The following is a 12,784-nucleotide window of genomic DNA, read 5'->3' on the forward strand; positions in this document are numbered from 1 at the left end:
AAATCCAGTAAGAGCCTCAGATCCTAATGAAAGCTCTTTTGTTTGCATTTCACCAATTAAATACAAAGAACATTGTAACTACATTTTCTATGAATACAAAATCATAACCAATGACCTATGTAGACATAAAAATATGCAGTCAGAAAATATATCATTGTAAATGTGTGCATTTATGTTAGATATAAAATTGTATTCTTTAAACTTAGCTATATAAATAAGCAAAAATACATAAATAAAAAAAGATTCGAATTATGTGTAAAAGGCAAGTAATAGCTGAGCATCACATCTTTATAAAAGTTCTTTGTTGTTTGTATTCACACACAGGTGTTCTGGAAAAAATCCGTCTGTTTAACTCCACGCCTGCTGATCACATAGGCTAATATTGTCCAAACTGCCATCTATATGGCCACCTATTCCTCAAACATATCCTATAGCACTGATTGGACCTTCGGTGTTTAGAACAAGTGAGTCTTTGTAAGACGACATAAAGCACACCTCTGTGTCTGTGTGACGGTGCTAAGAACTGCCTCTGCTAGCCTCTGGTGCTAGTTAGCCATGTCTCTTCACGCAGGCCTGTTCCTCCAGAGACAGTGCAGGTTTGATGTTAAAAGTCTGGCTGGAAGACAATACTATGAGCATGTGATCTTTGTGGCTCTTTGGTCTCTTGCAGTCCGAGGGAAGGTGAATCACGCAAGGCCTCTTCGTTGCTAATGATCTTTCACAAAAACCGCTGTCAGATTTTAATCAGAACTTTTCCTTGAGCGTGATTTTCTCTGATTCATTTCAGAATCACTTTGAGTCTTATCTGGGAGCCTGTCCACTTGTATGATCAGTGAGCTACAGTATGTCAACATTAGCCCTTGCGCAGAAATATCAGATTAGCTTTAATATTAGAGATGCAAATGCTACAGGCCACTGGTCAAAGCAGCACAATCAAATCATTATCAGCAGGCATCATGTGATGAAATATGCTTTAGAAACTTACCTCTGGAGCAGCAGGAGATTCTCTGCAGAACCTCACTGTCCACTACAATGATGGAAATGTGCACACATAAGCCAAGAACGTATTTTTCTTGGTCTGGCGCACCTATTATTTTAATACAGACATTACTGGTTATGTTTTGTTTGCTCACAAAACATATGAAAAATAAATTTACCTAAAAACAAAACAAACTAATTTTATAGAAGTAAAGAGCTGAAGGACTAATCATTTGTCAGTATGGATGATCATAAAATGTGGAGCCAGCCATATGACCTGTGGATATTTGTAGAAATGTATCATATTTTCATATTAAACTAAAAATCTCAATATTTTTACTCCATTATTAACATATTATCAATAACTATATTTTATATACTGTATTGAAATTGTTAAAGGTGAGGTGGGATAATTTTATTTATTTAATTTCTATAATCTCTGTCTTTAACAGCCTATTACAAAGACCAGATTAGCAGAAAAGTTTGACGCATTTGCTTTATCCCTTTATCTGCCTCACCAAGAAAAAAATGTTTGGATTGTATTTCTTAATTCCTAATTAACACACTTAATGCATTTTTTTCAACACATCTTATAATTTCTAAAATATCTAATGGTTGATATGTCGGTTTAAAATCAGAAAGTATGAAGTGTAAGACCAATGTATTTTTTTAAAAATAATGAAAATAATACATGATTGAATACTAAATCCTCTTGATTTTTTAAGTATGGCATAAAATATTTCAGATACTCATTTAACATATTTTGTTGTTTTTACAATAAAACCAAAATCAAGTGTAGTAGTGCAAAAGGATTGTGTTTGTTTGACTTTTTTAAAAAAGCAACAATGCTGTGTAGTATAAACCATTATTTAAAACGGTCATTCTTTACATTAAAAAACATTATTTGAAACCATTATTCAAAATATGGTCAACCATTTGGTAGAGCAGGCAATTATTTGTATTGTAGGAAAGTACATACTATACTGCTTTTTACATAATCTAAGAAACTAAAATAAAAAAGGTTGCTTCATATAAGACTGTGTAAACATTGAAAGTGGAGAACTGTAGAAGTTGACTTTTCTATCATAAATAGATCTTTAACTCCATCTAGAGGAAATATTGTGTATCGCACACAGATAAACATCAACAAAACAACAAGAAAATATAGAGTTATTCCTCTGGCAAACGAATTTCAGTCAGTTTTCATTGTAAGGCAAAGTAGTTGCCACACTTTTTTTCTGTCACTGTGAATTAAAACCCACAAAAAAGACATTCCATCGACACTCTTTCAACAAACACTGCTTTTCAGATCATTGTAAATAGACAATAAACTGGCAAAGTAAATTGTAAAACCGTTTGCGTAACGAATAATTAAGGCAACGACCTATACATTAATGGAGAGAAAACGGCACTGGATACTAAAATGTACAAACAGCCTTACGAGTTAAATAAGGTGGGAAAATAGTTTAGACTTGTCTAAATGTCTTGTCTAAACTAATCTTTAAAAAGTTTGCCCATGTCTAAATTATTTTATTGGATTGACAAAAAACAAACACGGTTATAATTAAACAATGGTAACTACAAGCTGCATTTGTAACTCTTAGCTGGTGTTTGTTGTACAATTGTGGTTTTAAAGGTATCAATCCTCCAAAATAATTTTGGTTCCTGGTATAACCGCACGGTGGCGGTGTTGCACAAAACTTGTAAACTAAACTAGTGAACGTAATCCTCTGCAGAAGATAGCTTCAACATAATGCCTGGAAGATTTCTTATTAAGAGAGAGAGAGAGAGAGAGAGAGAGAGAGAGAGAGAGAGAGAGAGAGAGAGAGAGAGAGAGAGAGAGAGAGAGAGAGAGAGAGAGAGAGAGAGAGAGAGAGAGAGAGAGAGAGAGAGAGAGAGAGAGAGAGAAAGAGAAACCTCTTGCCAAACTATTCAACCTGATCCTATCCTCTGGTGACATCCCTGAGACATGGTCTGAAGGACTGATTACACCTATACATAAAAACGGAGATAAATTCGACCCCAATAATTATCGTGGCATTTGTGTTGGCAACAACTTAGCAAAACTATTTTGCAATATTATTAACAACCGGATAGTGACATTCATCACAAAACATAACATCCTAAACAAATCACAAATTGGCTTCTTACCAAAACAACGGACATCTGACCATATTTACTCCCTTCATACTTTAATAAATAAAAACATAAAGAACAAACAAAGAAAGATTTTCTCTTGTTTTGTTGATTTTAAAAAAGCTTTCGATTCTATTTGGCATGACGGACTATTATACAAATTGTTGCAAATTGGCATTGGTGGAAAAGTATATAGCATTATAGAAGCCATGTATAAGAAAAGTAAATGCGCTGTAAAAGTTGGAAATATGAGAACAGAGTTTGTCCAGCAGAGTCGAGGGGTGCGGCAGGGTTGCAGCCTGAGCCCAACCCTGTTTAACATCTACATTAATGATCTGGCAAACATTCTAGACGGCTCCGACTGCATCCCCGGCCTCACTCTGCTTGACTCTAAAGTAAAGTGCCTGCTGTATGCGGATGACCTGGTGCTGCTGTCTCCCACAGCAGAGGGTCTCCAACACAGCCTGACTCTGTTGGAGCAGTACTGTGAGGAATGGGCACTGACGGTCAACCTGGACAAAACCAAAGTCATGGTGTTCCAGAAGAAGGCCAGATCTCAGGGACACAAATATCAATTCACATACAGAGGAGAAACTCTAGAGCATTGTAGCAGTTACTCATACCTGGGCATCCAGATCTCTGCCTCTGGGGGCTTCAATCTCGCTGTCAAGACCCTGAGCGAGAGGGCTCGCAGAGCATTCTATGCCATAAAATCACGCTTTGGCCAATTACAGTTACCAACTAAAACATGGATTAAATTATATCACGCTATTATCAAACCTATATTACTATATGGGAGTGAAATTTGGGCACCAGTATTAAAATTAGAAAATTGGAATAAAAGTTTAATTGAACGAACACAATTAGAATTTGCTAAAAGCATATTACATATCCACAGAAACACGTCTAACATTGCCTGCAGGGCTGAACTGGGTTTATACCCGCTAAATTTGGAGATTCAGAAACGAGCTGTTCAGTTCTGGCTGCACCTGCATCAGTCGGACCCCCAGTCTGTCCAATATAAAGCCCTTCTGGCTAATGAAAAACCTACAGTGTCTCATCCTCTAAACACACTGGTATCTGAGCTACTGGAAAAAACACAAACCGAACCCGTCCCCAAACAAAACCTTCACAAACAAATTGACAAAACATTAAAATATAACTATGATGAAAAACTGAAAACTGAATTCAACCTCCAGACTAAACTTAAATGTTATTCGGCCCTAAATAGAACCACACAGTTGGCAAATTATTTATCATTAAAACAATTAAAAGAAAAGCACATTCTTTCTAAATATCGCCTCTGTGATCATGACCTAGAAATAGAAAAAGGCAGACATAAAAAATCCTGGACTCCTAAGGAAAAGAGAATATGTAAACAGTGTGACACAAAGCAAATAGAGGATGAGACACACTTCCTTCTGTTCTGCCCCAAATACAGCACGACTAGAGAAATATTTTTCCCCCAATTTGAAACATTGATCAATTCATTTTTTAATTTAAATGACTCAGAAAAACTTTACCATATACTCGGAGAGGACGAATTGACATTTGAACTGGCTGCAAAATATGTATATACCCTACACACCATAAGAAATGGTTAATGTAAATTTGTGTCTTATTTAAATAATTTAAACTTTTTACTATTATTATTATTATATTTATCAAATGTATTGTTTTTTTTTGTGTCATTATATCTTATTTGTATTACTATTAATTATTATTTTCAATGGTTTTAATATGTTTCATATTTGAAATGCTTTGGCAATACTGTATTTAATGTCATGCCAATAAAGCAACTTGAACTGAACTGAACTGAGAGAGAGAGAGAGAGAGAGAGAGAGAGAGAGAGAGAGAGAGAGAGAGAGAGAGAGAAGAGATTACCTATTAAATATCATACCATTGTTCAGGGCATAATCATCATTGTGTACAAAAGATTTTCTAGTTTAGTTGTCTCGCACCAAACTATGGCAGATGAATAAAAAGAGAAAATTGATGAAATTTAAATCAACATTAGTTTCCTATTTATTTTGGATTTGTTTTTTTAGAGAATTGTGTTGTTCAGAGAGTGATTGAGACCAACTATAATCAAACAGTCACCATAAATGCACACTTTGGACATCATAATTCTTTTAATTTGACGAGAATGTTGCATTATTCTACCGTTCCACATTAATATGTTTAAACCTTTGGGCTTTTTATAGAAAGTGTTTTTAATAAGCCCAGATAGAAAGGAACACATTTTATAGAATAACCCAATATGTTCTTTTATGATGTAGAATTTTTGATTGTAGGGAAATCTACATACACACCTGCATATTTTACATAAGCAACTAAAATTAAAATGTTACTTTATTTGAGACTGTAATCGTTATGAGTAGATAACTAGTGTAGTAGATTTTTTTCTGTCATTTTTTCGATCATCTTTCCCTCCATCTACAGCACAGGTGTCAAACTCAGTTTCAAAAGGGCCGCAGCTCTGCACAGTTTAGTTCCAACCCTAATTAAACACACCTGATCAAACTAATTGAGTCCTTCAGGCTTGTTTGAAACCTACAGGTAAGTGTGTTGGAGCAGGGTTGGAACTAAAATGTGCAGGGCTGCAGCCCTCCAGGAATTGAGTTTGACACCCCTGATCTAGAGAAAATATTGTGCTGATACGAATTTCTACATTACTACAGAAATCTACATTCTACATTAATTTGTTTGAAGCTTTGGGCTTTTTAAAAACCTCTTATGCCTGTATTATTGTGCTTTCACAGTTCAGAATAGTGATGGAGCTGAAGTGTTAGTGTGAAACACACACAACTCTATCAACATTGTACTTGGATCAGACAATGTGAGTATATTTTACAACATATACATTACCTCTTATGTGCAGTTTATTAAATGTCTCTATTTCGCCCAATGCTACCTACCAAGTTCAGGATGAAATGGGTACAAATCCAAATGTCATTTATTGGGTCACATTGCACTTATTTTTGTACTTTCGAAAGTCATTGACATTTTCTGTCCTCTTAAAAGTAGTATGATTCATACTCATAGGAGCATTACGCTTTAAAAGATATTCATTATTGATCTTATGATGTGGGCTGCTCTTTGTGCCTGCTTCCATATGGTCAGTCCGCTCGGTCGTACATGTGTCTCTAATGCAAGTGCAGACTATTGATCTTGGGATGGATGTATGGCGTAAATGACGACCCGGGAAGACGCTTATCAAATATATCGTGGAAACACTGGTGAGCTAATGGCTCGGGAGTCTTCAAGCTCGTATCAAGATAAAGTGCACTGTTGTCCACTGAGTGACTGCAGTTCAAACATAAGAGTAATGGATTTGTTCTTTTTAAAGTATTATTACAGTTGTTGAACCGAGCATGGAGACCTGGATGAGTTTCTGCTGCTTTAACATAAAATGTGATCTGACCAATTTAACAAGCGACAAAAACAATCTGCTTAAATGATAGCGATCAATGTTGATCGATGATTTGTTACAACGACACAACATGTAAACATTCACAGTACCAGATGGAAAAACAGCATGTGAATCTCAAGGTTATTGACTGTGGAGTCGTCTAACCTGGAAGCAAATCAATGAAGAGACTGAAGGGGTTGGCCCTGGACTAAAATTGCTGAACCCTCAGTTAATGTTCATAAAATAAACTTGCAAAGGGGACTTTTAATGAATCATGAGTGGAAAATTCAACAGAAGTAACAACTAATTCAACTAAAGAATACCTTCAGCAAATGAAAAACCAGACCTCAAGCCAATAAAATGCTTTATTATGAACTCAGTTGACAACAGACACACTAAAAGAGCCTTGAAATTTGCTGACTGTTGTGCAGTTTCAAGAAATGCTTGAAATGGAGAGTGCTGCTAAACGAGGGTACATAGCTTCATACACTTTTTTTTTCATCATGTGCAATGAATCGTTACAGTGGTCTCATACACTATAGTTAAATGTGTTTGTCAGTTGACCTTTTAGCGCTTAATCCTGATCTGTACACACACACTTCATTAATTTATGGGGAATGACAACCACATTCAGCGACATAATTAATTACTGGAAAATGCGTGTAGTGACAACTGCATTTAAGGAAATGATACGCAGTGTGTACAGAACCAAACTGAGCAACTAATTGTTAGTGACAATAGGGATGTATTTTAAGGCATATCAGAAATGTGTCTCTCTAAGCAGTACTTGCCAACTCAGTGGATCTAATCGGGATGCCTCTATCTTCCTGGTTTAGTCCAAATAGCAGGAGCTGATGCTGTAATATTAAACTCAACCAAAAAAATAATGCACAATAGTTGAAGAACTTTAGTCAAATCAGGAACAGTGGTGTTAAGTAAGGCAAATACTCGAATTTCTGTGATTGATTAGTTTTTTTCTCAGGAATTGAACCCAAGTAGTTTCCAAAATGTGTACTTGAATATTTTTTTAATGCTTTATCAGTAGGTTTACTTCACTTATCCTCTTTAACCTGCTTTACAATGTTTATTTTATCCCTTCCAATCAAGTCGGAGATGAAGAAAAATACCATCAGACAGATGGACCTCAAGACACGAATACTTTATAAATGCATTGTGAAAGCATTAAAAGTGTCTGAGAAGATATAAAATCGCTACACGCAATGACTTTGCATGTAAAGTGTGAACATCATTATACTGTAGCTTGTTTTGCCTCTTAGGTTAAACAGATTTTCCTTGCATGTAAAGGCATCAGCCTAATTTCTGTCAGCTTCATTCATTCATTTTCTTGTCGGCTTAGTCCCTTTATTAATCATGGGTCGCCACAGCGGAATGAATCGCCAACCTATCCAGCAAGTTTTTACGCAGCAGGTGCTCTTCCAGCCGCAACCCATCTCTGGGAAACATCCACACACACACTCATACACTACGGACAATTTTAGACTACCCAATTCACCTGTACCGCATGTCTTTGGACTGTGGGGAAAACCGGAGCACCCGAAAGAAACCCACGCAAAGACAGGGAGAACATGTAACCTCCACACAGAAACGCCAACTGAGCCGAGGTTCGAACCAGCGACCCAGCAACCTTCTTGCTGTGAGGCGACAGCACTACCTACTGCGCCACTGCCTCGCCCTTCTGTCTGCTTATTACATGTAAATATACACTGACCGGCCACTTTATTAGGTACACCTTACTAGTACTTGGTTGGACCCCCTTTTGCCTTCAGAACTGCCTTAATCCTTCGTGGCATAGACTCAATAAGATACTGCAGTTGCTGCAGATTTGTTGGCTGCACATCCATGAAGTGAATCTCCCGTTCCACCACATCTCAAACGTGCTCTATTACAGTGTTTCTTAACTGGTGGGTCGCGGGAATATTTTTAGTGGGTCGTGAAGTGTGTGGTAAAAAAACAACAAAAGTTTAATTTTTACTTCTTTTGACTATTATTTTGAAATGCGTGCATGACAACCCTACTGTTTGACATGTGAAATTTCATTTAATTATAGCAACAAATATGTTGAAGCACAACCCTGAATATGTAAAGTATGGATTTACATATATTGACAACAAAAAAGACTTATAACCTCAGTGTGTCATAAGTAGCGAGGTGCTCTTACAAGAGAGCATGAAACCTTCTAAATTAAAACGACATTTAGAAACAAGACAATATGTTTTATTAACAGTACAGTTTAGTTCATGGTAACTGAACCTTCCCTTACCCTAACCACTGTTTATAGTATTTGTCGGTTTTACTTTGTAATATTTCTATAATTTGATAGATTTTGTTAAATAATAGCAATAAAATAGTTTATTTGTAAGTCTTTGTGATTTTATTATGATTTATCTGTCACTACTTGTGTATATTAACAAATAAATACAAATGAATTATAATTCCTAAAATTGTATTATAGTTCCTAAAAATTTGGGTCGCGGCTTGATGACCATGTAAAAATGTGGGTCCCATGGCCAAACCAGTTGAGAACCCCTGCTCTTTTAGATTGAGATTCGGTGACTGTGGAGGCCATTTGAGTACAGTGAACTCATTGTCATGTTCAAGATAGCAGTCTGAGAGGATTTGTGCTTTATGACATGGTGCATTATCCTGCTCAGTGTCCCCATCAAAAGATGGGGACACTGTGGTCATAAAGGGATGGACATGGCCAGCAACAATACTCAGGTAGGCTGTGGGCCCAAAGTGTGCCAAGAAAATATCCCCCACACCATTACACCACCACCTCCAGCCTAAAGGCTGGAGAACGCTGGACGTCAGTGAAGACTCGTCTATCCCTGGAGCATGACAGGAATTAGTCACATGCTCTTCACTTCTCCAGACCACCACAGCAGCTGCTCAGGATACGGCCTGGTTCAGGATTATGGAAACCTTTGGATCATGTCGTCGCTGGTTTTGGATCACACCAGTGGCGCTGCATAGTCTTTGAGGGCCTCGAGATGAGTATCCCCAGGTGGAAATAGAGAATAAAGATAATAATTAGCATAGCCGACGTTCATAGTGTATATAAACAAGATCAGTGGAGAACATTCATGCATCAAACCGCTATGTGATGCATTGAGTGTATGCTTTACTATAAAGATAGGTCTTTAATCTAGTTTTGAATTGCAAGAGTGTGTCTGAACCTCGGACATTAGGCTATTCCAGAGTTTGGGAGCCTTAAATGAGAAGACTTGACCTCCTTTCCTTGACTTTTGCTATTCTAGGTACTACCAGAAGCCCTGAGTTTTGAGATCTTAAAGAGCGAGTTGAATTGTAGCGAGACAAAAGTTAGATAAACAGGAGCTTGATTATTTAAAGCTTTATATGTATTAAGCTATATTTTAAATTCAATACGAAACTTAACAGGCAGCAAGTGTAGGGAGGATAAAATTGGGGTGATATGATCATATTTTCTAGACCAGGTAGGAACTTTGGCAGCTGCGTTTTGAACTAATTGAAGTTTGTTAATAGAGGATTCTGGGCAGCCAGCGAACAGGACATTGCAGTAATCCAGCCTAGAGGTCATAAAAGCATGGGCTAGATTTTCTGCATCAATGGATAGCATACTTCGTAATTAAGCAATATTTCTAAGATGAAAGAAGGCAGTTTTTGTGACATTGGAAATATGATTTTCAATAGTTAAATTGCTGTCTAATATGACACCCAGATCTTTTATAGTAGAGCTAACGCTACCTTTGTATCCCTCTAATTGCAGGTTAAGTTTTGAGATCTTCTGTGTACAGGATGTAGGTCCAATAAGTAATAATTCTGTTTTGTCTGAGTTTAAGACAAGAAAATTGTGGGTCATCCAGTCTTTAACATCTTTAATACACTCAGGTAGCTTAGACAGTTCAGGCGTCTCATCATGTTTAGTTGAAATATATAATTGAGTATCATCTGCATAGCAGTGAAAGCTGATCCCATGTCTTCTAATAATGTCTCCCAGAGGTAGCATGTAAATTGTAAACAGCAAAGGGCCTAAAACTGATCCTTGAGGCACCCCATACTTTACTGGGCTGACTTGTGAAGGCTGTCCATTAATATTCACAAACTGGTAACGGTCAGCTAAGTATGACTTAAACCATTGTAGAGCCTGTCCCTGGACACCTGTAGAATTTTATCAGTTTATGAGGATATTGTGGTCGATAGTGTCAAATGCAATATTAGTGTAATGTATTCTCATATAAAATGTACACATTTTAAATATCTATTACAATACAATTGAACTTGCATTTAGAAACACATTTTAAGTTGATGAAATGGGTTTACTGCCTTTTCTTGAATACTTTAAGAAGGACTACATTTTACTCTTACTTTGAGTAGTATTTAGAATAGATGCCTTTACTCTGGGGACGACATGGTGGCTTAGTGACTCCAGTTTCCCCCACAGTTTAAAGACGTAATAGGTGATTGGAGAAACTAAATAGGCTGTGGTGTGTGAATTGGACAGTGTGTGTGTTTTCTAGCACTGAGGGTTGTACTCTCAGTGCTGGGTTGTGGCAAGAAGGGCATCTGCTGTGTAAAACATTTGCCAGAGTAATTGGCAGTTTATTCCACTGTGGTGACCCCTGATAAAGCAGAGATCAAGCCGAAGACAAGTGAATGTGTGAACATTTACATGCACTATACATATTTTTGCAAGTAATAGTGCTTTTAATTGAGTAGGATTTTTCAGTTCTGTGGTGTTCTGTACACTCAGTCATATTTTAGGGCATTCACTCTTATGTTTGTTTGCAGTTGTCACTCTTCAGATGTAAATTCATTTTTGTACACACATGGCTTAGTCATTTCAGATTTTTTATGCAGTGTACAAAACTGAACTGACCACTGACAGGGTGTCCGCCAGGAGCTTAAAAAGTCTTAAATTTACTTAAATACCGTGTTGTATGCCTTAAATCTTTTTAAACAGGTCTTATTATTCTTATGTTTGAGTAAAGCTACCCAATCTGATAAACGTTGCCAATAATCCATCTCAATTTTTTCATATATATTTTGTTATATTATATATATATATATATATATATATATATATATATATATATATATATATGCCTTTACTCTCCTTTAATACAAAAAACTATTTACAAAAGTAAGTTTAAAATTTCATTTATAGCAGTCTTTAAAGGGTCTTAAATATGATTTGAAGACACCTGCAGGAACCCTTTATAGTAGCTTGACATTTAAATGCTTATCTGAGGTGTCTTTCTCTTCTTAGTGCAAAGTGCAAGACATCACAATCACAAAAGTTGTACCTGCTTACTTTATTAACTGCCTAAAATGGATGGCTTAATCTGCAATACTTTAAAGTGTCACGGATAAGTGGGAAAAGCAACTCTTCAATAGTACACTCTACAGAGCAGTACACAATGTAGCTTTCTAAACATAAAGTGCTACAATACAGTGTCAATCATAGCAACTGCACACACTAATTGATAATTTAGAGCAGGAGTGCCCAATTTTTTCGTATAAAGGTTGAAAAACCAAATATCGTTAAGACCCGTGAGTTGAAGGTAAATATTCTAAAAATATTACTAATTGTGTTAACTAATGCAGTCAAACTTTTTAAATGATAACTTACTGCAATAAAAACATAACAGCGGAGTACAATGCTGAATCTGTTTTCGCCTTGATTTGCTCACCAAAGTCTCTGCATTGTCCTCTATCCATCAGGTATGTACATTTAAACTAAATCTGAGTAATTTACAATATTTATATAGAACATTTAATTTTAATTAGCATTTATCAATAAAACAAACAAACAAACAAAATATTACATTACATTTGAAAAAACAATCTCTAAACAGTCCCCATTATCCTTCCTCTCTGATTTGGCGGACCAAAATAAAGGTTTCCATGGTCCAACATTGGCCCGCGGGCCCTAGTTTGGGCATTTCTGATTTAGAGCATTCACTACTGTAGTTAAATGCCATTGTCACTCCTGAAACTTTAGTGTGCACTTGATCAATTAATCTTTGAAAACGAGGTGAGCATTTATCCCTGGCCTGAGTAGTTTAACAGCACAAGTGGATCATTAATATTGAAGTTTTGATTGAAGATTCAGATTTTGATTAGATCCTTTCCTCCCTCATAAGGAAATTATGATCATGGCTCATGCTTTGCTTCTTCATCTCCATGTAACCTCAATTTCACGGATTATAGATAATCGAATAAAGCGTTTTTGATGAGCAAAGAAGTGGGCGTCAG

General features: G+C 36.4%; 1 protein-coding gene across 17 annotated transcripts in view; it reads left to right on the plus strand.

Moving 5' to 3' along the window:
* Positions 1-12,784, plus strand: part of cyp2r1 (cytochrome P450, family 2, subfamily R, polypeptide 1) — a 243,958-nt gene that overhangs the window by 210,283 nt on the left and 20,891 nt on the right. For 12 of the 17 annotated variants that reach the window (XM_073906839.1, XM_073906831.1, XM_068222337.2 and 9 more), the window contains one exon: positions 5,877-5,953. The exons of the other annotated variants lie outside the window; for them this stretch is intronic. The gene's annotated coding sequence lies outside the window, so the exon portion shown is untranslated. The remainder of the gene's footprint in view (positions 1-5,876; positions 5,954-12,784) is intronic. 17 annotated transcript variants of the gene reach the window in all.

The sequence above is a fragment of the Danio rerio genome, chromosome 7, assembly GCF_049306965.1.
Source record: "Danio rerio strain Tuebingen ecotype United States chromosome 7, GRCz12tu, whole genome shotgun sequence".
Classification (NCBI taxonomy): domain Eukaryota; kingdom Metazoa; phylum Chordata; class Actinopteri; order Cypriniformes; family Danionidae; genus Danio; species Danio rerio.